Consider the following 26,956-nt stretch of genomic DNA (forward strand, 5'->3'; position numbering starts at 1 on the left):
GAGTGAGAGAGGCCCAAGCAGCTTTAGATAGATTAGATAGATAATAGTGAGTAACAGGCGTGTAACAAGGATTGGGCAAGGGGAGACAGTTGTCTGGGGGCCCCACTGCCTGGAGGAACCCCCCATAGGCACCTCAAGTGACTCCCCATTGCCCCCTGCCCAGCCCCAAGGCCCCTCAGCCACTTGCCCTGTTCGCCGTCTCTCCAGCTTGTTCTCCTGGCCGGCAATCGAGCAGCAGACAAGCTACAAAGAGCTCCTTTTCTCCTGCCTCTCAGCTGATCGGCGGGTGGGCGGGGCTTCCACGGAGGCCTCCGTGTAGGCCGCAGTGAAGCCTGAACTCGAGTAGGGCCCAAGCCAGCCAGGAAGGAGGAGGCAGCCAGAGTGGCCACCATTGTTCTCTGCAGCAGAAGATCCCTTGCTGCCCTGCCAAACACAGCATTTGCCAGGTAGAGTGTGAACTCCTTTTTGTGGTTACCTTCCCCCCCCCCCCCCCCATATATAGGCATCTGCTTGCCATAGGGCTTTGATATGGTGGGGAGGGACTGAGAAGTCTTGGAAAATTTGCTGGCTTAAAAAAAACCTATCTAAAAAGTCCTATAAGTGGCTTGTTTCATGGCAGAAAATTACAAAAACTTCTGGAACAAACAATATTACATTTATTTCATTCATTCATTCATTCATTCATTCATTTATAAATGCACTTATGTTCAAGTTGTTTTGCAACCCAGAAGGTCTGAGTGAGAACTGTGAAGCATGTCTTGTGCTTTTATTTTATTTTATTTTATTTTATTTTTCTTGTGTGTGAACTGCTCCCCAATAACTTGCAGGGACTTCAGGGTAAATCTGGCCAACATGTGAATGCAGCACCTGCATTCCAGAGGAGATGTGTGTTAAAGGGCTTTAAAAGCCTCCTGTGAAAAACCTCCTGCAATCAAACTTTACTGAATTTGTTCAGAATTCTGAGAAAACAAACATAGGCTCACCCTGCATGGTTGAAAGTCTCCTTTGCTAATCTGCAGTGAGGGGGCCATTTTAATCATTCATCTTTCTAGTGTGTTCTAGGCATTAAAAGTAAAACAAATGTATAGTACTCAGTGTATATCACTATATACTGTGACGTGTGCATGTGTGTATTCAGTGAAATGTATTTCCAGGCAGCATACTTATTTTGGAATATCAGACTTAAATCCTTGGGGGCCTGGGGTGTGTGGAGGCCCTGGACTTTGAGTGGGGCGGGGGCATTTTAAAATCTTGTCTCTGGGCCCACTCCAACCTTGCTACGCCCCTGGTGAGTAATATGAAGTGTGTCGTCAAGTCGATTTCAACTCCTGGTGCTCGCAGAGCCCTGTGGTTTTCTTTGGTAGAACATAGGAGGGATTTACCATTGCCTCCTCCTGTGCAGTATGAGATGATGCCTTTCAGCAGCTTCCTATATTGTTGCTGCCCGATATAGTACCAGCGGGGATTCGGACCGGCAACCTTCTGCTTCTAAGTCAAGCATTTCCCCACTGTTGGGAATTCCCTCTGGTAGGAGACTTTCTTTTTCATTATAGCAGAGTGCACAGAGCACAACACAGCGGAATTTGGTTAGGCATGCATGTATGCTGAGAGTAAAGTAACTTGGAGCCAGTTCATAGTTTCAAATCAATATATATGGTATTTATTAGAGAACTCCATTCTAGACAGGAAAGTGAGGACTTAGGATCTCTAATCTATCTATCTAGCTGGATGCAGATGGATTCTGCATCTCTGCACACATGGTGCAGGCGAGAGGAGCTTGCATGTTGCAAGGTAGAAGGAACAGTAAGGGAAGAGAGGAAGTGACAAGGCAGGCAGGCAGGCAGGAAGTGTCCCTAAGAGTAGCAGTCTACATTCCAAAGGGATAGTCTCAGAGCATTAGAGAGGGGATGACCAATGTCTTGACCCTCTAGCCCTCTGACTCACTAGTCTGTCCTCCACTGTCATTGAGACAAGAGACAGCGCAAAGTCCTTCACTTCCAACACCCAATGCACCACTTAAGGTGACTAGTGAGTAATATAGTGAGCTCCAAATACTTGGGGGAGGGGAGTCAAGCATTTCTCCACTGCACCACCTAAGGTGACTAATGAGTAATATAGTGAGCTCCAAATACTTGGGGCAGGGGGAGTGACTGAAGCGGCTGCAAGTGGGGCATTGGAAAGTGGGGGAGAGAAGACAAGGGATCAGGGGTGACCCTTATGCCTTAAGGGACCTGCCTGGTGGTTTGGCTTACCCCCTCACAAATTCACCTTGGGCTCTCTCCTCGAACCTCTCTGTCAGTCTGTCACCCACAGCTTGATTACGATCTTCCTGGGCAAAATGCTCTGTCAGATGGTAGAAGGGAGTAATGGTAGGGGGTGACAGAAGAGGCTGCAAGTGGGGCACTGGAAAATGGGGGAGAGAAGATAAGGGACCAGAGGTGACCCCCTATCCCTAAGACTTTCCCTTGGTGGGTAGAACTGCCGCTTTCCCCTCTCCCAGCAACACACACACCCCTTCATGTTTGAAACTCAAATATTCTCTCACACAGTTTTTCACATTGATTGATCAAAAAACCCCCCACAAATGGGTGAAACTTGTAGGCAACACAGTTCCCACCTGTGCCAGTTAGTGTAACAGAGATTTTTAAAAAAGAGCTCTCTTCACAACCTCAGGCAGTGAGAAAGAAAATTGTGCCACAAGTAAGTCCCGCCTACATAACTGGATGATCCAATCCTGGGCTCTGTCCTGTTTACAATCCAAGCTCTATGGTTAAGAGGGGGAAACACCACATTGCAATTCGGATGCTCATCTAATCACATGATAGTGACTACTCCAGATTCTAAATCCTACATTACATCTAGTATTTAAATCTAGGGTAGAGAAGAATGTGCGGTTTTCCATTCGGATGATCATTTGTACATGGGTAGTCCAGGAGGCCTCAATACCATTATCATGGATAGATCTCCATCTTGTGAAGTTTGAACTGAAGGTGGACCCACAACACCTCTGCAGGGGTGAGAGACCAATTAGGATGGTCCATCCTTGGAGGCTTATGAATCCTGATGGATTCCTGATGACTAGGGGGGAGTTTCCTGCTGAGGGCGTGGATGATCCTGGTCTCCCTTTGGAATTAGGAGATGGATCAGGCCATTGACATGATTGCCCCTAGGCGTCTTCTCCTGACCTGCTGAGCCCAAGTGACTCCCTGGTATAAAAGTGAGTTGCGGACAATGAAGCAGGCTGGTAGATGGCTTGAGCGTCGGCAGAAAACTCAGGATGAATGTGACCGAACACACGCTAGAGCTCACATTAGGGTCTACTCTATAGGGATGAGCATACAGGTTCAACATCAAACTGGTTCGATGTCGAACCATTTCGGTTCAACTGTTCAGGGTCGAACTGAACCACCCCCTGTTCAGTCCAACCCCGAACTGAACACCCCCTGACTGTTCAGGTGGTTCACAATTTTTTTTGGGCCCCCCAATTTTTTTTTAACCTGCTCCCCTTTGGGGGAATTCCTTGGGGTGACGGGTGTATGTGTGTGTCCGCAGAGGTTCTCCCTTTTCCCGCCAGCCTCCGTAATCACCCCCTCCGGCCGGTTCTTCAGCCTGTTTGGGCCTGCAGAGCTCGGTTTGCTGGCCATTTTGGATGCCACTGCGCATGCGCAAATGGCCTCTGTAAGGCCTGGCATGACTCAAACTTGAACTGAACTGGGCCAGCCAGTTCTATGTACATCCCTACTACTCTATGGTGGTGGCAAAGAAGAAACCCTACTTTCTCGCCACCATTGCGTCAGCTCAATGTTGTCCAGTGGAGCTTTTTCTAGTGGTTCGGGGCCTCCTAAGTGAGGACCCCAAAGACCATCAAACAGAACCCTCAGCAACCCATCATGACCAATTTTTGTTACATTTTGCAGATAAAATCACTCATATCCATTCTGACTTGGATGCTAAGATTTTTGTGGCACTGGAATTGTTTGTTGCCAATGCACCATCTGGTCTTGTTATATTGGATGGTTTTCAGACTGTGTTGCCTGAGGAGCTGGACAGGTAAGGAGACCCTCTCTAGCTACCTCTACTCCCAATGCCCCTAGTGGTCATTAGAATAGTCAGTGCAAAAAGTCAATGCACTGGAACTCTTATCTCCAACAGTTTTCTCAGAAGCAAGTTACATGAAGTCTAATGAGATTTACTCATTAGTAAGTGTGCATAAGATTGCAGCCTTAGAATTCCTGATCAACATGGGAAATCTTAAGATTGACTTTTTCTGATCCATAGGGAAATAGTCCAAGCCCAAATGATTAGACTCTGATAGACTGTGTGTGTCTGTTTTCTATGAGAAGCTTTAAAATGCATATCTTTTCAAAGGTTTCCTTATACTGGGAAATCTGTGGTTTACAATGTCTATGGAAGCAGCCCTCCCATCCTTTTCACTTTGTCCTCCCAATTTATTACTTGTGTGATTTATTACTCAGTTTTTGTTAGCCAGCTTTTGGCATCTTAGTAGAACTATACAAAAATATAATGTAGAAAAACCCACCAGTATCCTAGACAGTACCATGTAAACAAGTATCTAAAGGGTTTTATCATCAGGAAAAGAGGTCATAAATCAGATTGCCCAGCCTATCCTTAAAGCTCACATTTCCCAGTCTCATTTATCATGACAATAATGCTATGAAGTAGGCCACTACTATCAACATTTTATGCAAAGCAAGGCTCAGAGATAGTGACTTTTTTAAGGCCACCCACTGGGTCCATGGATGACATAATTTGAACTGGCATTTCTCTAGGCAGTTCAGGATTTAGGCTGCCTCTTTTGGTATGAGAAATAGTATTTCCTGACAAAGGGGTGTGGTGTGTTTTGTGGGAGGTTAAGTGGGCTTGCTTGCACAAGAACGGCTTGTTGGAATGAGTCTTGGACACCTGCACCTAGTAGTTCTTGTGCAAGTTTAACCCATCCTTTTTTTGTCCACACCAAGGTGGACTTTGTGGGTTGTCCCTCCTACTTTTGTGGGTTGTCCCTCCTACTTTTGCTGGCTCCTAAGGTGCTGCATGTGTGCATGTGCAGAAAGCAACACATTTTATTTTCAATGTAAATTTTGTCGTCATGAAATAGTGCACTTCCTGCTTATTGCAATTTCATCTTCTTGAACTTCTGGAGCCACTCCCCACCTCCCACATTCTTCTCTTGAAATCCCCATAGAGCTTGAAGCTTGGATTGGAATACATCAAATATCTCCTTGTTGTTTGGTTTGGTTTCCTGATATCTTAATATTTTTCCCCCTGAAAATCCACTGAATTGTTTCTCTTTTCTCCTGCCCAGTCATCCCCCTCTAATGACTTATTGGCTGGTTTATTTAATTAATGGGCTTATAGCTGGTTTATTTCTTGTCAGAAGGGGATACAAATCATGTAGGGAAACAGGAAGCATTCTGGGACCTTCCGCCATTATGTTGAAGTGAACATGTCACATCCTCACTGGACTAATCTCCGGCAGCTCCTGATCCCCTCTCAATCCCCTTTGCTGCCTAGAACAAAAGGAAATTGACTTCTTCCCTAGAACTGTCAACTTCCCATCTCACGGGGAGTGCACTACCTGAAATCCCCTTGAACTCAGCTTGGGTGTCAGACTTAAAGATTCTTAAATCTGCAGGAGATCCCTTGGTCCAAAAGCTGTCAATCTGAAATATGTGACTCAACCCTGACTGGAGGAAGAGCTCTTCCCACCACCACCAGGTGCTTTCCCCAAGTAAATGCTTAAAAGTTGTCTATGTTGCTTGCTTGCTTTGTCAGCTATCTTTCCAGCTATCTTTGTCAGCTATCTGCAAGCGGCACCACTTTGAGTATAATGCTTACCTGTAAGTACCTAGGAACATAGAGAGCTGCCTTATAGAAAAGATAAGCTGCCTTATAGGAAGAACAGCTGCCTTATAAAACATAAAAAGCTGCCTTCTACCAAGTCAGACCATTGGTCCATCTAGCACAGTATTGTCTTCACAGACTGGCAGTGGCTTCTCCAAGGTTGCAGGCAGGAGTCTCTCTAAGCCCCACTGGTGTAAGGAGGCCAGTGGTGGCCCTTCAGCCCGCTGCCAGTGGAGCTGTGTGGCTCCATTTTTGAGAAGCTTAGCCAGCACTGGCTTCCCAGCCTGGCTGGGAATGTGTCTCTCTACCTTTTAAAGCAGGGAGAACCACTCCCAGCCGTGCTGCAAATGCGCCACTGGCCGGAATTTCCTCGGAAATGGGGCACACAGCCCTGTTTGCGAGCGGAACCATGCCCCATGTATCTTACATCAGATACAGTGGGTGTGTCTGGGGCGTGAAACATGGCCCCTGAGCATGGCGGCCCAGGTTCTTTTAATCCGTTGCACAATGGTGACTCCACCCCTGCTCATCTCCTATCTTGGAGATGTCAGGGAGGGAACTTGGAACCTTTTGTATGCAAGCATGCAGATGCTGTTCCCAGACTGGCCCCATCCCCTAAGGGGAATATCTTACAGTAATTCAATTAGACCCTCAAAATAGGTGTTAGGTGTTAGAAATGATTTTTCATATTATCATCTTATATCTATCTGCTCTTCTTTAAGCTTTGTTCCTCTAGCTTAATAAAACCATCTTTTATAAAGAAAGGACTAGTCCTGAGTGTGTGGTTTTGGAGTCCTGGAGTCCTTTTGCCCCCTGTGTGCCAATAATTTGCCCAAGATATTTGCTCATGAGTAAACCTGTTGGAGGGGAATGAGGGCAGCCTTAACCGAGTTCCTGCTCTGTGGAGAAAGTGGGGGAAAGCTAATGAGAAGTTAAGATGCCCTAGAACTACGGATTCTGACGGGAAGGGAAGGGAAGGGAAGGGAAGATGTTCTAAACTGTCTTGAAAAACTAAAAACTAAAAATCAACAAATTGTCAGGGCCAGATGGCATCCACCTGAAGGACCTCAAATGTGAAACTGTGATGTGATCTCCTAGCAAAAATATGTAACTTGTCCCTACAATCAGGCTCTGTACCGGACAACTGGAAATTAGCCAGTGTAACTCAAAAAGGGACCTAGGGGGGATCTGGGAAATTACAGGCTAGTTAGCTTAACTTTCGTGCTGGGTAAATTGATGGAAAACATACTTAAGGATGAAATGATTAAACATATAGAAGAAAAGACCTTGCTGAAGGAGAATCAGCATGGCTTCTGCAAGGACAAGTCTTGCCTCACTAACCTTTTGGAGTTCTTTGACAGTGTCAACAGATGTGGATAAAGGTGATCTGGTTGTTATAGTACACTTGGACTTCCAAAAATGTTTTGTCAAACTTCCCCACCAAAGGCTCTTAAGTAAACTTAGCAGTCATAGGATAAGGGGACAGGTTCATGTGTGGACTGGTAACTGATTGAGGGACAGGAAACAGAGGGTAGGAATAAACACTGTTGATTCAGTGCACATGAACTGTAAGCTAGGGGTCATTAGGAAGAGGATTAAAAATAAAAATGTGAATATTATAATGCCATACAAATCTATGGTGAGGCCACATTTGGAGTGCTGCATACAGTTCTGGTCACAGTATCTTTAAAAGGACATTCTAGAACTGGAAAAGGAGCAGAAGAGGGCAACCAAGATGATCAGGGGCCAGGAGCACCTTCCTTATGGGCAAGGCTATAGCATCTGTGGCTTTTTAGTTTGGAAAAGAGGAGACTATGGGGAGATAGAAGTGTATAAAATTATGCATGAAGTAGAGAGAGTGGACAGAGAGAAATTTTTCTGCCTCTCTCAAAACACTAGAACCAGGGATCATCCCATGAAACTGAAGGCCGGGAATTTTAGGGCCAAGAAAAGGAAGTACTTCTTCACACAGTGTGTAATCAGTCTGTGGAATTCTCTCCCATGGGATGGGGTGATGGCCACCAGCTTGGATGGCTTTAAAAGGGGCTTAATCAAATTCATGGAGGACAGGTCTATCAATGGCTACTAGTCTGGTGGCTATAGGTTACTTCCAGCCTCAGAGGCAAGATGTCTCCAAATACCAGTTGCAAGGGAGCAAGCAAGAGTCCTCTGAATACCAGGCAGCTGTACGGGAGCAACAGCAGGAGAGAGGGCATGCCCTCACCTCTTGCCTGTGGGCTTCTCAGAGGCAACTGGTGTGCCACTGTGTGAAACAGGATGCTGGGTTGGATAGGCCTTGGGCCTGAACTACCAGGGCTGTTCTTATGTAAGAAATGGAGGTGGGTCATTCAGTGCTCTGTTTCAGGCTGCAGAATGTCATGGGCCAGTACTGAAGGAGGGCCTGGTATTCTAGCTCCATGTGCAAGCTTCTGGCAGTGGCTTTATTGATGAAACAACAGTTAGTGTCTTGAGAATTGAATGGTTCTTTCAAAAGTGCCTAGAAATTGTAAAAGGGATTTTTGTTACTCATTCCATCAAGGATGAGAATTTGTGAAAAGATTAGTCAAGGAGACATAACGGGGATTAGCTAATCAAAGAGAAAGAACTGAACAAATCCACACAGAAATCCTTAATAACCTTGCCTGTAGAAGAAAACTCTGAGACTGTTTACAACAATGTCAACTCACAGATCACTAGAATCTTTTATAGTTAATGACAGGGTTTCATAACCAAAATCTTAAATACAATGAATGAATCTAAAATGATTGCTTTCAAGTGTTCAATAATAAAAATTGATTGGGCAGGCTTAAATTGTTGTCAGTTGATGTTGAAAAAAAATTAAGTATGGCAGCAAATTGCAAAAGAATAACAAAGTGCTTGAAATGGGTGTGATTAGTGAGTCTCTTTGTGCAAGGACACTAAACATATGGAGAAATAATTTAAAAGCAAACTGATTGATTGATGATTGATTAAGTGCAGTCAAGTCGATGTCGACTCGTAGTGACCACATAGATAGATTCTCTCCAGGATGATCTGTCTCTCAGTGGTGCATTCATTGCTGTCATAATCGAGTCAATCCACCTTGCTGCTGGTCGTCCTCTTATTCTCTTTCCTTCAACCTTTCCTTCTTATTCTCTTTCCTTCAACCTTTCCCAGCATTATGAACTTCTCAAGGGAGCTGGGTCTTCTTCGCATCATGTGTCCAAAGTATAACAGATTGAACCTGGTCATTTGTGCCTTGAGTGAAAATTCTGTTCTATGACCCATTTGTTTGTTTTCCTGGCTGTCCATGGTATCCTCAAAAGTCTTCTCCGGCACCAAAGTTCAAAAGCGTCAATACTTTTTCTATTCTTGTTTTTTTCGAAGTCCAGCTTTTGCATCCATAGAGTGTCACAAGAAAAACCACTGTCTGAACTATTCTAATCTTCATAGTTATAGACATGTCATGGCATCTAAATATCCTTTCCAAGGCCTTTCTTTGCATTTATTCATAGTCCCATTTTTTTTCACTGTGCTCCTTGATTTTCACTACTAGAATTTGCTCCACATTCTCAGCATTTCAGAGTGGTGTCATCTGCGTAGCACAGGTTACTGATGTTTTTTCCTCCAGCTTTAAAACCACGCTCATCTTCTTCCAATCCAGCTTCTCTCAGTATATGTTCAGCATATAAGTTGAATAAATAAGGAGAAAGTATACATCCTTGTCTTACTCCTTTGCTGATCTGGAACCAGTCTGTTTCACTATGTTCTGTCTGGACTGTGGCTTCCTGTCCTGTGTATAGGTTTCTCATGAGAACAATATGTTCTGGGACACCCATTTCCCTAAGGATATTCCACAGCTTGACATGGTTGATGCAACTGAAGGCTTTTCTGTAGTCAATGAAGCACGTATTGACTTCTTTTTGGTATTCTTTGGCTTTTGTTCCTCTGCATTTCTTGAAAACAGCTTGAACATCCGGCATTACTCTTTCTATGTAGGGCTCTAATCTGCGTTGGATGATCCTGAGCATTATTTTGCTAGCATGTGAAATTAAGGATATTGTGTGATGGTTTCCTCAATCTGTTAAGTTTCCTTTCTTTGGTTTGGGTATGTATACTGATCTCTTCCAGTATGTGGCCACTATGTTGTTCTCCAAATTTGCTAGCAGTTTGGTTAGAGCCTTGATCGATTCTTCTCTAATAGACATAATGGGCAAACTGATGATCCTTTAAAAATAGCTTGAGGATAATAAATTGATAGATTTTAATTTTATTATATCAGTAAAATGCATTTACAGTGCCTTTCTGTTCCAGTTAGCTTTATGTAATTATGTACTGGGCTTGGTCCTTAATTGCACTGCTGCACACCAAGTATAATCAAGTATGAAGTCCCTGGAGGCCTCTGTGAGTTAAATCTTGCTCAAGGCATGCCCAGGCCATGCATTCGAGTTTAAGCGACTTTGGAGATGGATTCAGGGATGGGTCTTTTGAATCTGTGTACGTAACGGGAAAAGAGAAGTGGCCTCCACAGAGCAAGGTCAATCTCTTCCACAAGCAGGCGGGCAACCAATTGGTTTCTGGTTCCCAGGGGGAGGGTCAGGGTCAGAGTCCTGGAGATTTCCATCGATCAGTTCCTCATGTGGGGGCTTTCACAAGGACTGGCAGGAGTCCTGAGAGAGGCAGGGAAACAAGGTAGTGTGTGCAGTGATAAGTAAAGAACTCTACAGATGGTTGCTTCCCTGTGTGCAGATAGCAACTTTCCCTTTTGAAACGATATACCCCTTCTCTTAGCCAGTCCACACCAAGGACAAGTGGACCCACTGTTGTCACATTCAAGCGTCACACTGCAAACACACCATTATGATAAAGCAAACTACTGTGCCATAGAATGTGTCATTCAGTCTGGTTGGTACAATAATTTGCTGCATCAGAAGTGTCTTTCTGCAGTCCAAAGGCTTTTTACAGATATGAGCCTTCCCAAGTCCCCTCCTCTGCCACTAATCTTATGTCATCTTTTAAGAATGGATATAAAAGAGAAATCAAGTCCAGTTCTCTGACTTCTGGGGAATTATCACAGGCACAAAATTCTGTTCAGCCATCAGTTGATAGCACATGGATGCCTCAATGGAATCATCATTTGTAAGTCAAGAAGAAGGGGGGAGGGCACATACTCCCATATCTGGCACCTGGGTGGGACTCTGTATGATCCTATAATCCAGGGGTAGGCAACTTGGGCCACTCCAGCTGTTTCTGAACTACAGTTGATTGTGGCTGGGGATGATGGGAGTTGTAGTTCAACCACAGCTGCAGTGCCAAAGGTTGCCTACCTCTGCTATAACCCTAAAAACTATCATCACAATTGTTAGGTAATGCAAGTAGAATACAGGAACAACAAAGATCACAGGAGTGGCTCAAGGCATTGTGGCACCTGAGGAGAGATGCCAACTTTTGCCTTGCCCCACAACCCTAGTGGGGGCCAGATCCCTTTCAAAATCAACCTTTGCAAACTTTGAATATGAAGAGGGTGTACCATATTGTATGTGGGGTGGGTAGAAGGGAAGGTTGTCTTTTAGCAGCCTCTTCTCAACTTTGTACAAACTTTGCAAGGAATGCAAGGAGAGGTGCTCCTTGCAAAGTTTGCAAGGATCCAGTCATTCTCAAAGAGCTCCTCCAATCAATGGCAGTGGTGATCTGAGACATTTTGCTGCCCTGCTGGTGCTCCAGTCTTCTGCTTCCTTTGGTGATCACCTTGCTTTGCCTCATGAATGGGCCGTCCCTGCAAGGTAGGCCATACTGATGGTACTAATTAATTAATTAATTAATTAATTAAACAAACATTTTTATACCGCCCAAAACTTACGTCTCTGGGTGGTTTACAACAGAATGAAAACAAAGTAAAACATTTGTTAAGACAAAAATGGGGGGGGGGACCGCATTGCAAGACAAAGGCCGTAGTTAAGTCAAATGCAGTGCACATTTAGAATTTAGCTGAAAAACATATACAAATGGCGTAAGTAGGAGAGTTAAAGAACAGGGTAAAAAAATCCCCAAGGTCAAATCTGGCATAAGGGGAAATTGTTTCCCTTTCCATCCTCAAAAAAGGTTATCAGTAAAACTTAAGCATAAACGACAAACACAATTACCAGGATTCTGGAAGTTGCTTGATCTGGCATTTCTTCTTCAACTAAGTCTGCTACTTAAAGGAATTGTTTGTTTGTTTTTTAATTGGTTAGAAGAGCCCCTTCTTGATCTCCAATATGCTCCTAGTAAGTTTATGTGATTAAAGTAGGACAAGAGAATCTGCACAATTGAGTAATGGCAACAGCAGTCGAAGAAATATTGCTCTTTCTCTTTAAATCAGCTTCATTTGCTCTCAGTGACATCAGTGTGCAGCCAAATCTGATTGCTTATGTAGTGCAAACGTAACCAGACTCATTATTTAGCCCTTGGCTGGCATTTTTAATACTTGTGGGGGGATGGACTAGAAAATCTTTTGGTCCCCCCAAAATTCTATTTTTGGCCTGAAAATTGAAATGGGTGAACTTTTGGCACTATTGATAACACAGATTTCATAGATATATGACTACCACCAACCTGCCCCCGCAATGGAATGATGGTGTGCAACTGGGTACCAAAGAAAATCCTAGAGTCAAGAATAGCACACACTGCTCAAGCACTTCCTGATTAGAGAGCCAGTCACAGGAACATTGGCTAGGACATTGAACTTGGAAAGCAAAAGAGCTGGATTTCCTAGGTCTGACGTGATGCATGACCTTGGATAAGTCAATGACTCTCTTTTGGTCTTGCCACATCTTACCTCACCATGTGTATTCAGACTGTGAGCTCCATGGGGTACTTTTTTTCTTTCTGCATGTCTGCACAATGGGCAGAATCATGGAGGCTATGAGTTTGGTAGGCCTCTTTTCCTCACCACACGATGTGCATTTAGACAGACTGAATTCTTTGAGTGGAAGCAAATATTTCTTACCTCCTGTATCTGTGCTGCAGTCAATATATGAATGCCTGGAGGCTCCATATGGAGGCTTACATGAATGCCTGGAGGTTTACAGACAGCTTTTCTTCTGTATATACATTAATACAGATAATTCCAAGGTAGGGTAGTGGAAGAGATGGCAATTAGGAGTCCTCAAAACTGGCATCTGTTGGATATGAGGGCTGACTTTTTTGTTCTCCTCACCATCTAGAAAATACTCCCTAACACCTAGAAAATACTTCCAGGTTTGTATTTAGAGACATCTTGCCTCCGAGGCCGGAAGTGGCCTATAGCCCCCGGACTAGTCGCCATTGATAGACCTGAATGTTGGGAACCATGCTGGTTCTCTTGCAACAGGGCCTGTTCTTCTATATACTTAACAGTTATATCCTTGAGAATGCTTTCCATCAGTTTGCCTTCAAGAGACAGCAAGCTAACCAGCCTGTAATTTTCCGGATCCCCTCTGGATCTCTTTTTGAAAATCGGAGTTACATTACCTACTTTCCAGTCTTCCGGTACAAAGCCTGATTGTAGGGATAAGTTATATATTTTAAAAAGGAGTTGGCAATTTCACATTTGAGTAGTTTAAGGACTCTTGGGTGGATGCCATCGGGCCCTAGCGATTAGTTAATTTTTAATTTTTCCAGACAGTTTAGAACACCATCTCTAGTCGCCTCTATCTGACTCAGTTCTTTAGCCTCTGTCCCTGAGAAGCTCGGTTCAGGCACAAGTATTCACTCAGTGTGCTCTGCCATGAAGACAGATGCAAATAACTCATTTAGCTTCTCTGCAATCTCCATATCCTCCTTAATAATTCCTTTCACTCCCTCATCATCTAACAGTCCAACTGCCTCCCTGGCAAGTTTCCTGCTTCTGATGTATTTAAAGAAGTGCTTGTTTTCCCCCTTGATGCTTTTAGCTAAATGTTTCTCAAATTCTTTTATTGTCCCTTATTGTCTCCTTGCATTTCTTTTGCCAGAATTTGTGTTCCTTTCTATTCTCTTCATTTGGGCAGGCCTTCCAATTACTGAAGGAAATTTCAGAAATTTCCCCTTTATAACCTCCTTGACTTTACTTGTTAGCCATGTTGGCACCCTCCCGGACTTGATGGTACCAGTCCTCCTTTTTGGTATACATTTTAACTGGGCTTCTATTATTGTGGTTTTAATTAAACACCATGCATTCTGGAGCGAAGTGACTCTCCTGATCTCGCATATTGTTGGCATATTAGCATGGAGTTAAGTGCATAATTGCTTCATGATGCTCTGTAATTCCAATAGGAAAACTATCCATCAGTGTGGGGCCAATTCACAGCCAATCCAGGATTTTACATTGGTACAGATCTGCTCTATTCATTCATTCACTCACTATACATATTTATACATACATTCATACATATATACATTCAATACTACTGTCTGGAGAGAAACTGGATGGGGTTTTTAAAAAGAATTTCAACATGTTTTATGTCATGACAGTATTGTGAAATTTCCATAAATGGGTATAATCCTGTAAGTTTGTGGTCTGCTAATACATTTCATGCTCCTCAACTAGAGGGAACAGCAATCTTGGATGGTGTCTAATGCAGCTTAGAATTTGGTCACAAGTTGGTCATAAGAAAAAAGGAAGCTAAAATGTACGTTATGCTCCATGAAACAAATTAGCTACATGGGAAAGGATCCAAGGACACAAAGTGTTGTGTTTATGAATGGTGTGGATAGGATGACCATGTACTACCCAGGGAATGCAGTAGCTACTGCCACCAGCATACTTGGATCACAGTTAGAGATGTCACCATTCTGGTCTTCAACCTTCCATGGCTGGGCAAGGTAATTGAGAGGGTGGAGGCCTCCCAGGTCCAGACAGTCCTGGAGGAAATGGATTATCTAGACTCAATTCAAACTGGCTTTTGGGTGGGCTATAGGGTGGAGTCTTCCTTGGTTGGCCTGATGGATAGTCTCTAGATCATCTTGGAGAGACCACATTACTCCTATACTAAAAGAGCTACACTGGCTACCGATACATTTCTGGGCAAAATACATGGTGCTGGTTATAACCTCTAAAGCCCTAAATAGCTTAGGCCCTGGGTATTTAAGAGAATGTCTTTTTTGCCATGAGCCCCACTGCCCACTGAGATCATCCAGGGAGGTTAATCTGCAGTTGCCATCAACTCGTCTGGTGGCTACGCAGGGACAGACCTTCTCTGTTGCTGCACCGAGACTTTGGAATGCACTCCTTGCTGAAATAAGAGCTTCCAAATTTCTGACAACTTTCAGAAAGTCCCTAAAAACTCCCTTTTTCACCCAAGCTTTTTAACTTGACTGTGGTTTTAAATGGTTTTAAGGTTTTCATTTTTCATTTTGTTTTATGTTGTTGTAAACTGCCCAGAGGTGGAAGTTTGGAGCTGTCTACAAATTTGAGAAATAATAACAACAACCACAGCAGCAGCAGCAATAATAATTGGCTTCTTTTTATTATTAATTAATCTAGCTATAGCTCATTTTCATGTTTCAAGAGTATTTAAAGACCTACACCTTAAATGGTCCATTACTTACCATTGTAGCTAAGTTCTTTTAAAAAAACTTTTGAACTGGAGCAAGCCTGTAATAACTGGGTTGGCTCTGCACCAACCACATGAACTAGAATCTTGGACTTTCCTTCTTGGTGGTAGACATTTGCAGTGACTGGCATCAGAAACTTTGAAACCAATAGCATAAGAACACATAATGATAACTGAAGTGACCATGACCAAGCATGAAAACATATTGGATGGACATCTGGCAGATCCGTTGGAAAATGTGGAAGATTTTAGTGGGGCTGGCACAATTTTCCGAGCAGGATTTTGAATTGCTGGATCCACAATAATCAAACCAGATTCTTTCTTTCTTTTGTTAATTTCAGTTGCAAATTTCATTAAGAGTATTTATGTAGAATATATCCTCTACAGCCCCCAGTCAACAACCCTGTAGATGTCTGTAGATGCAGATTACTTTATGTTTCTCTCTGGACTCTTATGAAGATCCTCAGAAGAGAATTCGGATTCCATTTAGGCTCTAACTTAGCAATATCTGACTAGTTTGATTACCTACATTCTTTCCTATGCTGTTCTGAAGTCAGTCCACTTGTACTTCCATCTCACTTCTCCACCAGAATCATCTACCCAAGCCCTGTCTCAGTGGCTAAATATTAACATTCTATATGTCTGCAGAAACATAGGCCAGAGGTCAGAAAATGACATACCCCAGCAAGGTTCATGGATGTAAGCTTAATTTGATATGATGCCAGGTTGCATAACTCTGTTGCAGAACTGGAGATGGTGCTGCTTCCTCATCTCTGGCACAGTGAATTAGCAGGAGGGTGTTGTCTCAGTGATGAGTTGGGTGAATCATTCTGATGCTAGGCAATGTGGATCATTTTGGCCCACCACTCATACACAAACAGACCCTAACATTTCTTAGAGACTTCTTTCTCTCCTAATAGTCTAGGAAAAGAGATACAAGAGAAGATATATTAGATGGGTCCCTCTCACTGCGCCAGGAGCCTAGCAACAGGGCATGGAGACAAATGTCCCCAGGCTCCCAGTCCTGATGCAGGCTGGGTCACAGCTTGCTCTTTGCTCCCCCCGCCACCTCTCGGAAGACCCAGGGGAGGGGAGTGGCCTGGCCAGTGGTCCATCTTCACTTTTAGTCCCAGGGCCCACTTCAACCTTGCTACATCTTTGTACTGGGAAGTCTTGATATGGAAACATATGGTCACTTGTTGCATGGTTACTGCTTAAACCCTTCTTATATGGCAGTTCTGACTATGTATAAAGCCAGGAATTTGTAGGTTCTGGCCACTGACTGACCTGGGGACATACGTCCACTCTAGTCAAGTAGTTGCTATGCCACTGAGATCAGTCCCCAAAATCTGAAACTAGTGCTTCTCTGTTTTTCCCATTTTACCTCTACCTTGCCCTGATCCTGGAAAGATGGGAACAAGTTATTTTCGTTCAGTGATCAGGGAACGCCACTTTTCACATGCTCAACAGCTCTCTGTTCTTTATTGTAACTTGTCATATTCCTAGGCTGAGGCCTGACACCAAAAACAAGTTTCCAATCTTGCTGATGAGCCCTAGCTTGGATTAAGCACTGCATGAAACTTTCAGGACCTTTACAATATTTATTCAATAGTTAACATTCTTTTTCTGGCATTACTAAATTTGTCCATACCCTCTGAACCCCAGGGGAGAGGAGGGTATATTTCCTATTTACATTTTGTCAACGTGGAAAAAACAGACCAGCTTCTGAAGGCCAAACTTCATTTGCACAGTTCCTATTAGGACCTCCTTCTTAATTAATTAATTAAATGTAATTTTATATTTTAGAATCAGGAGATAAAGCCTTCAGTACAGCCACAAGAAGAGATTTACTTGATTTTTTTGATTTTTTTTTTAGAACAATGCTGTGGCAATCTACTCTCTCTGTGGCCTCATCTTCCTAGAAGTAAGAGAGTATTTGGGACAACAATGCTCAATGGAACATTAAGCTAGGATGCATTTTTGAGATCAGTAAGGGTCTGGAGAGAGCAATAAATGAAGACTTTTCCTAGAGATCTCATTTTAATTTGGCACTTTCCAGTTGCTGCTCTGCACCTTTTCCTCCAAAAGCCATGCCAATCAATCATAACAGGTGGAAGCAGGTCTGATGTTTCCACTCCTTAATCCTGCTCAGCTGTCAGCTCCAATTTCTTGGTAAGTACAGGTGCCAGTCATTGACCATGCTCTGCCACTAATTACAATCTGTGCTTTCTTTACTGGCTTCTTGTTATGGGATCTTCTCTTTTTAACATCTAGAAAGGCAGGAATGAATTCAAGTTTTGAGACTCCCTTGTGGATATCAACTGTATACTGTGTAGGTTTCTGTGGACCTTTGTAACTCAGGATCTCCCCCTACCCACCCACCCACCCAGCACCCTGAACCAGAGCCTCCTGCCCCTCCCTCCATTTGCAATTCCCCATCCTGATCTCTCTGAACTTATATAACAATCTCCTCACTCAGTTTTATAAGAGGTAAAGAATGGTTGTGTGTTGTATCCATCCATTCTGCAATGTGTCAGGGAGGCAGAGCCTCCTCGTTGTATGACAGGTTATTTGAGGCACCTCATGATAGAGCTTGGCTCTCTGGAAAGACTAAGCATCAAAGCTGCCACTTTGTGTCTCCAGGAAAAGCGGAAAAAGACATGTTTGTTATAGTCTAGAAGCAGATCTGGATCCGTTTTTTTCAACTGGACAGGAGGATGGTGATTTGAAGGGGGGTGGGTATATCAGCTATCTCCTTCTCATGGTCAGATCAATTCTTTCTGAAGTTTAAGACTCGTATCATGAGTCTTAGCACCTACAGCTCTCTGCAAGGGTAGTGGGGACCATTAGACTCCAATGGATTCCTGAGGGCTCTGGGGGATTTTCCAGCTGGTATGGCAGGTGCTTCTGTCAAAGCTCTAGTTGCTCTCTGGAATGGAGAGATGGCTCGGGCAGTTGACATGATCACTCCCAATCCAGACATGAGAAAAAATGGAATTTAATTTTGATATGGCTTAAATTAGTTTTTATTAATTACCCAGGATATGACTTCACAGTTGAAACGTATGCAACATCTGATGTCTGTATTAGAACTAATTATCCTTGGGATATTTACTATTGCTGATATTGTGCATGTAGAATTTGTGTTTTAATGATAAAGATGCTCATATTGTTTATTTTAAAAATATGCAAACTGCTAGGAGGGTCTACCATAAAAAGAACAAGCTTGTGAGTACAGGGCTATTGGTTTCCAGATTATTTTAAAATATGGCCTCACCTGTACCATTGATAAGGGGAAATCTAGAACCAAGTCCTGATGCTAACTCCAGTTCCATATATAAAGATCACAGTGTGTATAATCTCATTGAGCTGAATGAGAGGCAATCTCCCCTGGTTTGTAATAATCAGCAATATAAGGAGGATATGGAGTGTATAGAACTTAATAATTTGTTGCAAATTATTGTTGCAAGTTAGCAGTTCAAAATATAACAGAAGGTTTTCTTCCCAAAGAAAAAGCCCTTCTGAATACCTTCTTTACATCATCTGTACAGGTGCAGGATGAAATAATAAAAAGATTTACATTTTTGAGGGAAATTTTATTATTACTCCCAGAAAGGCAATGGCCTAAATTTGGAGGTATCCCTAGCCTTAAATATGTCCACTACTGCTGGTGTGGATAGGGAGAAGGTTGAAAAGCTCACAAGAACTGAGCAGGAAAATAAACAAAAGAGTAATTAGTGGACTGGAAAAATAGATAGCGAATCACATAGAAAATCCTCTCCCCCAAGATAATTTGATTTTACGTCATTTACAGCCATCCCGATTCAAAGTGAGGAGTGGTTACAAAGAAAAATTTTTTTAGAACCATCTGAGTTGAGTGAAATTACATCTATCTTAGAAAGACAAATCTGAGGTAATAAGGGTACCTCCAAAGAATAATGGAGCTATTGATGAGGGAGAAGAATTAAATGTGATTAGGAGGATGGATTGACAAACTATGACCTGGAGTCTTCAAGATAAACAACCATCTAAATCTATACAGTTGGTAACATGTCAAACAAGCCAACTAACAACATAACAAGCCAACTTGTTATGCCTGTCTCCTGTTGTAGTTTAAAATGGGCATCTATTGAGGCCTATCCATCTCTCTAGTTCACAATCTGTGTCTCAGGCCTCAGCCTGGACAGATACAAAGATATTACCACTTGGAAGTGCACTTGGGCCTGCTATCCCAGTCTCGAATGCTGCAAGTCTTTCAAAAGAAAATTATTTGCTTTTTGTGCATTCTGAGGTTCTGGACCTGGACTCGGATTTAAGAGCACACAGGATTATGGGTACTCTCTGGCCCAGGAGTTGGATGAGGCTAGACAGCTAGAATTACAAGAATCTGCAACCACTGCTAACCGATTACCAAAGTCTTGGGGTTATGTTAAGATAGGGTCCTGGAATATCTCTGGCTGGCAGAACACATTTGTTGACTTCTATTTTGAACAATATCTCTGAAGTTTTGATATATTTTTGCAAGAGATGTGGTGTTCACAATGCTCCCTTCCATATCTGCTGGCTTTTGTTCTTTTGTCAAGTCTGCAGTTAAGTTGGGGCAGTTCGGGAGAGCCAATGGTGGTCTGGCAATTTTGACTTCAGTGGATTTGGCGGGGTTCAGTGCTGCAGAGAGAGTGGATTAATAATGACCACATTTTAGTTGTACAGATTGATAATTCCTTTCTTGATTCCATTTTATGTATTAATGTATATTTCCCAGCAGGTTATTTAGATGCATGGTTACAGGTTTGGTCTTCTTTACAGTCCTTGTTAGAGAAAATTGAGCAATTGATGCCTGAAGCAAATATTTTGTTAGCTGGTGATTTTAATGTGCAAATTGTTCCAGGCATCAGAAATGTTAGTCCTGAAGTAGAGTCGTATTTACTCTGGGTCTCTATGGATCACGTGTTAAACAAACAAGGGGTGTTTCTCCTGAAGCTGACTTTCAGTTCAGCCTGTACATTTTACATGGTACTAATTATGACTATCCTTGTGGCCATTTTACTTATTTAAGCTCTACTGGGGCCAGTGTGATTGATCACTTCCTGGTTTCGCCTAGGTTTTTATCTAGGATTCACTCCTTTGATGGACAAGCCCGCCCTGAGAGTGATCATTTGTCTCTTGTGCTAGTGCTCCAGATGCAAAAGGGGCCTATTTCTATGTCTTGCTATATTTTTCAAAATCTTACTTAGGCTAGATGTCATCTTTGATGGAACTGAAATCTTAGTATAACACTTACACAGTTCTTTTTTTAAACTCTTCACATTTGTTAAATTTAAGGCATTTGGCCAAACAACTGCATACAAATATTTTTAGTATTTTTGTTGAAATTATCCAGATGTTAAATTTTCAATTAGCCACCGAAAACCTGCCTCAACATAAGGGGGAAAAGGGTTGGTTTGACCACCAATGCAGAGCTATGAGACGAACTTTGAGAAAACTGCAGATCAAAGCCAGGGCTGAGAAATCTGTTTCATCAATCCAGTCTTTAATACAAACCTGCTCACAATATAAACAGTTATTAAAATCTAAGAAATTTCAGCATGCTAAGGATTATGGAGAGAGCTTGGCCTTAGCATTATCCAGAAAAATGAAAGGAAATGTTGGGCTTTGGTGACAAGTGGTTCTTATGAGCACCACTCTTTGCCTGATGCTCATATTCCTGCAGAGATGTGGGTCCATTATTTTTTCAGCTATATAAGTCACTCTCAGAGAAATTTACAGACTAACACCACAGACTTAGTCTCAGAGGTAAATGATTTACCTGTATGGCCAGCTGTCACAGTGGCAGAGTGTAATCAGCTTATTACTACCCTGTCCCTTAGAAAAACTCCTGGCGAGGATATGGTGCCACCTGAAGTGTTCAAACTGAATGCCCATTAGTGATCTCCAGTTTTGACTCATCTCTTTACAGAAATTGATAGGACGTGCATTATACCACAAAATTTGAAACAAAGTATCATCTTTCCCATTTATAAGAAGGGAAATAGACAGGAACCTCAGAATTATCTATTGCCCAATTAGCTTGTTAGACATTTCCTCCAAGTTGTATGCATGACATCTTTTAAACAAGTTGGAGGATTGGGAGACCTCAGTCAAATTATTTTATCCTGAGCAGGCTGGATTTAGAAAGGGTCATAGTACCATTGATCACTGTGCCATTCTAAAAGCATGAATACATAAATATACAACTGGGCACAGTAGACAATTATTTGTTGCTTTTATTGACCTTTCTTCAGCCTTCAGTTCAATTGATAGACTTAGGTTGTGGGGTAAACTCACAAGGACAGATACTGATAAGCGCCTCCTTAGACTGCTGATTGAGTTGCATACTGATACCAAAGCTAGGATTTGGGTGGGTAGTCAGGGGTCCCTGTCTGAACTGATAGCAATAGAGCATGGGGTTAAACAAGGGTGCCATTTAGACCCCCTTTTATTTAATCTTTATATTAATGACATTGTTCCAGCAATGAAGTCTTCAAAGTTCTTCTCTCTCCATCGCTTAGTGGACATAAAATCTTAATTTTACATTGACATGTAAAATTACATTGACATGTAAAATTGACATGGCCCTTATTTCCTTTGCCCAAGTGGGGCTTTGTAGGATGTTCTCTAGCCTAGTTAATGTGAGAACAAAAAGTTGAAAATAAACTATGATTAAAACTCAAATGGTAGCTTTTGGCAATACAGTTGCCCCTCACCAACCGCGAGAGTTCAATTCCTGGAAAACTTTGCGGTTGGCTAATTTGCAGTAGATGAGCCATTGAAACCAATGGCAAATGGGGTTAGTGGAATTGCAGTAATGGAAAGACCGAAAATAAGGTAAACAATAGGTAGAATAGCCCCCAAACCCACCAAATTTTAAAAAACCTCACCAAACCATGGATACTCAGGTCACGGTTGGTGAGGGCGACTATTTCCCAGCCGCGGATACTCAAATCTGCGATTGGGAAAACCACGATTGGCGAGGGCTGGCTGTAGTAAAATCAGGCATAGGTGGTCAATCAATTCACATCAAATTGAGCAAATCCATTTGGGAATCCATTTTAATAAATATCTTACTTGGAAGAGACATTTGGATGCCACTTTGATAGAAGCATGTCATTGCATTGGGGGCTATTTTGAAATTCTTCTTTTCTAAAGTTGGACAGCTTATTGCCCCAGCTCTAAAGATCTTTCAGGAAAAGGTAATTCCCCAGATGCTATATGGGGTTGAGGGATGGGGGTGGGAAGCACAAATAATCACCCAGCTGGAAACTGTTCAAAACTCATTTTTAAGGAAAATTCTGTGCCTCCCCCAGGGTACCCCTGCTGCTTGCTTAAGAATGGAGGCAGGCCTCCCCTCTTTATCAGTTAGAATACATCTTTGCTTTGATAAATTATTTTAAGAAGTTAGACAACCTCTCAGATCACCTCTTAGCTAAATTTGGCCATACTTATTGTTTGGAAAAGAACTTATGGCCTGTGTGGTTGTCCCGTAGGATCAGATTATATTCTTTGCCTCCAATTGCAGAGTTACTGCTTTGGAGTAGAGAAAAAATTAGAGATTGGCTTTTTGCATGAGATGCTGGCAGGGATGCTGCTATGGTTCAACTTTTTGGCTTTTCCTCCTGGTTTCAACATGACAAAAAACGTAAAATCTATTCTCCATCTTTGAGGAAGGCCTTTACTGACATGCACTTTCAAACTACGTCTTTGGCCTATCTCTAAAGAAGATTTCACAAATTACCTGTGGAACAACAACTCTGCCCCTGTGGGTCTAGTCAGGCGGAGGACATTATTCATTATGTATTTTATTGCTCCTGGTATGAGACAATTAGAGATAAGACCCTAAGCAGATTATTAACAACATTAGGGTTTCCATTATGGAATGTTTGATATTTCTTTTGGCAGATGTATTCCCTTATGTTACCCACCAAGTTGCAATTTTTTGCCTTCTAATCTATGAAAACGAGGAAAATATTTAGCAGCAGAAGGTATTGTCCTAAACAATAATTTGTTTCATTAGGATGATTATTTTTGTGATATATGGTGACTGTGGTATGTACTTATTTGTTTTTTCTTTGTTATGACCTGTGGTTACAACATTAAAGTTTTGACTGACTGACTGTCTTGAAAAACTAAAAATTAACAAATTGCCAGGGCCAGATAGCACCTACCAAAGAGTTCTGAAGGAACTCAAATGTGAAATTGCTGATCTCCTAGCAAAAATATGTAACTAGTCCCTACAATGAGGCTCTGTATCAGAGGACTAGAAAGTAGCTAGTGTAACTCCGATTTTCAAAAAGGGATCCAGTGGGCAGGCATCCAGCAAATTAACTTCTGTGCCGGCTAAATTGATAGAAAGCATACTTAAGGACAAATTTGTTAAAGCTATAGAAGGAGATCTTGCTGAAGGAGAACCAATATGGCTTGGGCAAAGGCAAGTCTCACCTCACTAAGTTGTTGGAGTTCTCTGAGAGTGTCAACAGGCATGTGAATAAAAGTGATCTTGTTGACATATACTCGGACTTCCAAAAAGCTTTTGACAGTTTCCCACCAAAGGCTCTTGAGTAAACTTAGCAGTCATAAGATAAGGGGACAGGTTTAAATGTGGATTGGTAACTGGTTGAGGGACAGAAAACAGAGAGTAGGAATAAATGGACAGTTTTCACAATGGAGGGAAGCAGGGTCCCCCAGGGATCGGTACTGGGTCCAGTGCTCTTTAACTTGTTCATAAATAATCTAGAAGTTGGGGTAAGCAGCGAGGTGGCCAGATTTTCAGATGACACCAAACTATTTAAGGTAGTGAAATTCAAAAGATAATGCGAGGAGCTCCAAAAAGATCTCTCCGAACTGGGGAAATGGGCAACAAAATGGCAAATGTGGTTCAACGTAAGCAAGTGTAAAGTGCTGCATACTGGGGCAAACCCCCCCCCCCAACTTCACGTATACTCTGATGGGGCCTGAGCTGTCAGTGACTGACCAGGAGAGGGATCTTGGGGTCATGGTGGATAGCTCATTTAAAATGTCAACTCAGTGTGCGGCAGCTGTTAAAATGGCAAATTACATGCTAGAGATCATTAGGAAGGGGATTGAAAATGAAGAGGCTAATATTATAATGCCTCATATAGATCTATGGTGTGGCCACATTTGGAGTACTGTGTTCAGTTCTGGTCACTGTGTCTTAAGAAGGACATTGTAGAACTGGAAAAGGTACAGAAGAGGACAACCAACATGATCAGGCGAAATGTTACAAGGCAATAACATTCAATAATCAGATCAATAATTCCAAAATGACATAATGTCCAAGAAAAGCAGAAGAAATTTAACCGGTTCACATTTACTATGATTTAAATTTACCATATAAGGTCATTATACAATAAAATGAATAATGTTTGAAGTTGAAATCCTACCAATTTCAAACTGTTCTTTTACTTCTCTTTTTCAAGCACATTACGTTAAAAATCTATTACATATATTTAATTTCTTGAACACAGATATGTTTCCTTGGACAGAACTGTGGTCATATGTGTGTATAGTGACTGAATGTTATTGAATTAATTGTCCAGACTCATTAGCCTAATTTCCCTGCACTTCCTGTTGTTCTAATTTGGGGCAGGGCTGATTCCCTTGAATGCCAAGGCTGATTCCCATTCAATCTAATTTTTTACACATTTCACCCATGATTTAAGATTACCTTTGTCCTTGTTGGCCATTCATGTGATGTACTGCATCTGCATGGGGGCTTGGCGATTTACTGCTCAGATAAAACAAAACCCTTTCAGGCTGGTTTGCTTCTGGCAGGCTTCTACGAAGCTAATTGACTGAGAACTTCCAAGAACCAATGAATGAGAGGGGAAATCACAGTGTGTGTTCTATGTACAAGGATCATGCCTTCTTTTTTTGCAGCATTACCATTGCAAATTATGTTTTGAAACTACAAATTGTGGTTATTATTATACACCCCATCGCATTGCATGTGGCCACATTCTCAACACTGAAAATTGTGCACAAGGGCAAGTTCAACCCTATGCCCAGTCTGCACAACAGCAGTTAGAGGTACTTCTCCTCAAGTGGTACAGCTGTCTGTTACTGGTCCTGATAGTTCAGCCTCAGAAACCAAGGGCAAGTACTTATCATGCCAAACTGCCATCTTTGGGATATGTGGTATCCCTCCATCATACACAGATGCACATATCCAAAGCAACTATTACTGGTAACACACTTAAAGTAACATGCTGCTTGTGGGGTTTATTTCATTCATATACTGTCCACCCCCAAATAGGTTGTTTTTCTGTGATGAGTTACTGGAAATAAGCTTTAAACATGTCCTTGTATGTGTGGTAGGAAGCATCACACATACCCAGACCTGCAGATTTTAGCACAACTGCTCATCCAAAGCCACCTTTACTAACTTGGATAGGATGTGACTTGTTCAAGGCCTGAGTTCATAACTATGCAAGGGCTAAAGTAAAAGGTAAAGTGTGCTGTCAAGTTGATTTCAATTCCTGGCACCCACAGAGTCCTGTGGTTTTCTTTGGTAGAATATGGGAGGGGTTTACCATTGCCTCCTCCCACGCACTATGAGATGGTGCCTTTCAGCATCTTCCTATATCACTACTGCCCAATATAGTACCAGCGGGGATTTGAACCGGCAACCTTCTGCTTGTTAGTCAAGCATTTCCCCGCCAAGGACTAGGGTATTCTAAGTCCATCTAACAGGATATTGAAGTTGAACGTACTGGCACAATTATTATCCACAGCTAGTGGATTAATGTGCTCATTAACCAACTGCTGAATGGATAAGGGGCATATTAAAACACCTGCATTTGTGCCTATGCCAGCTCAAGCACACAGGAGATGCAATCATATATTGTGCCAGCTTATGTTGTTCTAAAAACACACATTTTTTTTAAATTAACTTGAACTTTTACTTTCTTACAGTCAGTTTTTAAGTGCAGAGAAAGATGGCACCAAAAATGAACTTTCCTTGCTATCCTGTCATGGCCTACCTAAAAGAAAATGTGATGTGTAGTTCTTGTGGACATAGGATTATTCCTGTCTTCTGTTCCCTGCTTTAATGAGAGGTGGCAAGAGAGATATCTGAAAGACTGTTGTTGGCATTTGGATGATGAAACTAATCAGATAGCTTATTTCTCAGAGGTACAATTTGAAACTCAGCATGACATAGACACATATCTTTGCTTCTTATTGAGAAAGGAGAAAGTGAAAGCATGATCTTTTCTCTCAATTGACAGATAAAGTGATTTCCAATTGTGCTCAACATAGAACTCTTGTTTCTAATACCCCACAACTGAGTCCCATTCAATCAGCCAAAATACATTTGGAGAACCATTCACTAAATCACTGTGCTTGACTATCCTATTGATCACAGCTGCTATAGCAGCTACTTTTATTCATTTGTGCATTCATTCATTTATAAAGTACCTAAATGTCCTAGATGCTGTGCATAGATTAAATAACATTACAGGTCTTTCCCGCAACTAGACAAGGAAACAAAGCTCTGACCAAGAATA

General features: G+C 42.1%; 1 protein-coding gene across 1 annotated transcript in view; it reads left to right on the forward strand.

The window, feature by feature from the left end:
- The first annotated feature begins 351 nt into the window (after window positions 1–351).
- SLC38A3 (solute carrier family 38 member 3) overlaps window positions 352–26,956 on the forward strand; it is a 199,322-nt gene continuing 172,717 nt past the window's right edge. Inside the window, exon 1 of the mRNA XM_053295181.1 lies at window positions 352–446. The gene's annotated coding sequence lies outside the window, so the exon portion shown is untranslated. The remainder of the gene's footprint in view (window positions 447–26,956) is intronic.

The sequence above is a fragment of the Hemicordylus capensis genome, chromosome 2, assembly GCF_027244095.1.
Source record: "Hemicordylus capensis ecotype Gifberg chromosome 2, rHemCap1.1.pri, whole genome shotgun sequence".
Lineage (NCBI taxonomy): Eukaryota > Metazoa > Chordata > Lepidosauria > Squamata > Cordylidae > Hemicordylus > Hemicordylus capensis.